Source organism: Salmo salar, unplaced genomic scaffold (assembly GCF_965601325.2).
Source record: "Salmo salar unplaced genomic scaffold, fSalSal1 ptg000117l, whole genome shotgun sequence".
NCBI lineage: Eukaryota > Metazoa > Chordata > Actinopteri > Salmoniformes > Salmonidae > Salmo > Salmo salar.
This window is the reverse complement of record NW_027675317.1, coordinates 852,501-857,433: the sequence shown is the minus strand read 5'-3', so window position 1 is coordinate 857,433 and position 4,933 is coordinate 852,501.

The window sequence follows — 4,933 nt, the reverse complement described above, 5'->3', positions numbered from 1 at the left end:
AGCAGCTGTGATCAGGTTAGAAGAGAATGACTCCTCAACCCAAGAGGCCCTGGAGCAGCTGTGATCAGGTTAGAAGAGAATGACTCCTCAACCCAAGAGGCCCTGGAGCAGCTGTGATCAGGTTAGAAGAGAATGACTCCTCAACCCAAGAGGTCCTGGAGCAGCTGTGATCAGGTTAGAAGAGAATGACTCCTCAACCCAAGAGGTCCTGGAGCAGCTGTGATCAGGTTAGAAGAGAATGACTCCTCAACCCAAGAGGCCCTGGAGCAGCTGTGATCAGGTTAGAAGAGAATGACTCCTCAACCCAAGAGGCCCTGGAGCAGCTGTGATCAGGTTAGAAGAGAATGACTCCTCAACCCAAGAGGTCCTGGAGCAGCTGTGAGAGAGCAGCAGTGTGGAAGCATTTGGGGAAATTTAAAGAAGGTTTCCTGGAAAAGAGGATTGACTGTTATGAAAAGAGTCAGAGCCACTGAGTGGACAAAATATTAAGGATACCTTCCTAATATTGAGTTACGCCTGGTCAGTTTGTCATGGAAAGAAAAGGTGTCCTTAATGTTTTGTGTAAATTACATAATAATTATACATTTATGGATTGTTTTATGTAGCCTATTGTTTTCTATTTATTCAACCTGCCATCTACCCACCTGGGGACTGAGGGTTATGAGAGAACCCCCACATCACTAGCTTCTCTTTATTCAACCTGCCATCTACCCACCTGGGGACTGAGGGTTATGAGAGAACCCCCACATCACTAGCTTCTCTTTATTCAACCTGCCATCTACCCACCTGGGGACTGAGGGTTATGAGAGAACCCCCACATCACTAGCTTCTCTTTATTCAACCTGCCATCTACCCACCTGGGGACTGAGGGTTATGAGAGAACCCCCACATCACTAGCTTCTCTATATTCAACCTGCCATCTACCCACCTGGGGACTGAGGGTTATGAGAGAACCCCCACATCACTAGCTTCTCTTTATTCAACCTGCCATCTACCCACCTGGGGACTGAGGGTTATGAGAGAACCCCCACATCACTAGCTTCTCTATATTCAACCTGCCATCTACCCACCTGGGGACTGAGGGTTATGAGAGAACCCCCACATCACTAGCTTCTCTTTATTCAACCTGCCATCTACCCACCTGGGGACTGAGGGTTATGAGAGAACCCCCACATCACTAGCTTCTCTTTATTCAACCTGCCATCTACCCACCTGGGGACTGAGGGTTATGAGAGAACCCCCACATCACTAGCTTCTCTTTATTCAGCCTGCCATCTACCCACCTGGGGACTGAGGGTTATGAGAGAACCCCCCCACATCACAAGCTTCTATTTATTCAACCTGCCATCTACCCACCTGGGGACTGAGGGTTATGAGAGAACCCCCACATCACTAGCTTCTCTTTATTCAACCTGCCATCTACCCACCTGGGGACTGAGGGTTATGAGAGAACCCCCACATCACTAGCTTCTCTTTATTCAACCTGCCATCTACCCACCTGGGGACTGAGGGTTATGAGAGAACCCCCACATCACTAGCTTCTCTTTATTCAACCTGCCATCTACCCACCTGGGGACTGAGGGTTATGAGAGAACCCCCACATCACTAGCTTCTCTTTATTCAACCTGCCATCTACCCACCTGGGGACTGAGGGTTATGAGAGAACCCCCACATCACTAGCTTCTCTTTATTCAACCTGCCATCTACCCACCTGGGGACTGAGGGTTATGAGAGAACCCCCACATCACTAGCTTGCATGTTCTGCAGCCTTGTAAAGATAAGGAGGGGACGACTGGGAGGCAGGTTGGCATTTATTGTCATGAATTACATTTTACATTTACATTTTAGTCATTTAGCAGACGCTCTTATCCAGAGCGACTTACAGTCGTGAATGTATAAATTTCATACATTTAATTTAAAAAAAAATTGTACTGGCCCCCGTGGGAATCGAACCCACAACCCTGGCGTTGCACACACCATGCTCTACAAACTGAGCCACGGGGAAGACTGTATTGTCATGAATCTTGCCCTGGAGGCAGGTTGGCATTTATTGGTATGAATCTTGCCCTGTAGGCAGGTTGGCATTTATTGTCATGAATCTTGCCCTGGAGGCAGGTTGGCATTTATTGTCATGAATCTTGCCCTGGAGGCAGGTTGGCATTTATTGTCATGAATCTTGCCCTGGAGGCAGGTTGGCATTTATTGTCATGAATCTTGCCCTGGAGGCAGTTCAGCAAAGTATTCCCTAGCTGGCACAGGCACAAAGTAATACAATCAGATTTTAATCCTAACCTCAACCCTAACCACACTGCTAATCCTTCCCTTAAATTAAGACCATAAAACAACATTTTCCACAGCCAATTCTGACTTTGCAGCTGACATATCTAGAGAAAATCGCACAGTTCTGCCTACAGGTCAAGATTCATGACAAACGTCAACATGAGACAGGGAGAAGCAATGTAAAAATCAATAACGAAATTGTTTCCACTATTAACATGCTTTTTCTTGTTTCATGTATGTTTTATTATGAAAAGTACAATATAACCATGTATACTTGTACAACTATGGAGCGTATGTCCACATATAATTGTACAATTTGTTTTTCCAACATAAAAGACAAGAAATAATCACATTGGTATTTTAACAGTGTTATTGTAAGAGTTTAAATGTTTAAACAGAGGATACATCTAAAACAAGATAAAACAAGTGCAGTATGTTGTGAGAATGTTACTTTAACGTCGACTCATAACGTCACACTATAACTTCATGGGAGTCTTGTGGAAAGACTGCATGTTGTTTTGGGTGGATTGAGTGACGTCTTCATCAACATTTTGCAGAATATTCCGGTAATATTTTCACCTCTTGTCGGCTGCAGACATTCATAAGGAGTTCCAGTAGTTTATTTGCCATTTGCAGGTATTAAAAGTAATACATACATTGTAATTCCTTGTTGGAGCTCTCTCACATACAGGACAGTACATACCAGAGGAGGCTGCTGAGGGGAGGACGGCTCATAATAATGTCTGGAACAGAGTGAATGAAATGGAACACATGGAAACGTGTTTGATACCATTCCACTTATTCCACTCCAGCCATTACAAGCCTGTCCTCCCTAAATAAGGTCCCACCAACCTCCTGTGGTACAAACACAAACAGTAAAATATAACATAATAAATGCAAAGTGGTAAAAGATCAGAAAAGGAACCAAAAGGTTCAGTCATGTTGTAATAGTCTGATGACAACAGTTTAGGTTGATGATTTAACAGGCAGATAGAACTGGGATAGAAGCTGTTCTAGAACCTGTGGTCCAGAAACTGATTTAACAGGCAGATAGAACTGGGATAGAAGCTGTTCTAGAACCTGTGGTCCAGAAACTGATTTAACAGACAGATAGAACTGGGATAGAAGCTGTTCTAGAACCTGTGGTCCAGAAACTGATTTAACAGACAGATAGAACTGGGATAGAAGCTGTTCTAGAACCTGTGGTCCAGAAACTGATTTAACAGGCAGATAGAACTGGGATAGAAGCTGTTCTAGAACCTGTGATCCAGAAACTGATTTAACAGGCAGATAGAACTGGGATAGAAGCTGTTCTAGAACCTGTGGTCCAGAAACTGATTTAACAGGCCGATAGAACTGAGATAGAAGCTGTTCTAGAACCTGTGGTCCAGAAACTGATTTAACAGGCAGATAGAACTGGGATAGAAGCTGTTCTAGAACCTGTGGTCCAGAAACTGATTTAACAGGCAGATAGAACTGGGATAGAAGCTGTTCTAGAACCTGTGGTCCAGAAACTGATTTAACAGGCAGATAGAACTGGGATAGAAGCTGTTCTAGAACCTGTGGTCCAGAAACTGATTTAACAGGCAGATAGAACTGGGATAGAAGCTGTTCTAGAACCTGTGGTCCAGAAACTGATTTAACAGGCAGACAGAACTGGGATAGAAGCTGTTCTAGAACCTGTGATCCAGAAACTGATTTAACAGGCCGATAGAACTGGGACAGAAGCTGTTCTAGAACCTGTGGTCCAGAAACTGATTTAACAGGCAGATAGAACTGGGATAGAAGCTGTTCTAGAACCTGTGGTCCAGAAACTGATTTAACAGGCAGATAGAACTGGGATAGAAGCTGTTCTAGAACCTGTGGTCCAGAAACTGATTTAACAGACAGATAGAACTGGGATAGAAGCTGTTCTAGAACCTGTGGTCCAGAAACTGATTTAACAGACAGATAGAACTGGGATAGAAGCTGTTCTAGAACCTGTGGTCCAGAAACTGATTTAACAGGCAGATAGAACTGGGATAGAAGCTGTTCTAGAACCTGTGATACAGAAACTGATTTAACAGGCAGATAGAACTGGGATAGAAGCTGTTCTAGAACCTGTGGTCCAGAAACTGATTTAACAGGCCGATAGAACTGAGATAGAAGCTGTTCTAGAACCTGTGGTCCAGAAACTGATTTAACAGGCAGATAGAACTGGGATAGAAGCTGTTCTAGAACCTGTGGTCCAGAAACTGATTTAACCTCTATGTGACCGGCGGGACGAATTCGTCCCACCTACGTAACATCCACTGCCAGCCTGTGGCGCGATTTTCAAAATCTTCAAAATCCTATTACTTCAATTTCTCAAACATATGACTATTTTACAGCCATTTAAAGATAAGACTCTCGTTAATCTAACCACACTGTCCGATTTCAAAAAGGCTTTACAACGAAAGCAAAACATTAGATTATGTCAGCAGAGTACCAAGCCAGAAATAATCAGACACCCATTTTTCAAGCCAGCATATAATGTCACCAAAACCCAGAAGACAGCTAAATGCAGCACTCACCTTTGATGATCTTCATCAGATGACAACCCTAGGACATTATGTTATACAATACATGCATGTTTTGTTCAATCAAGTTCATATTTATATCAAAAACCAGCTTT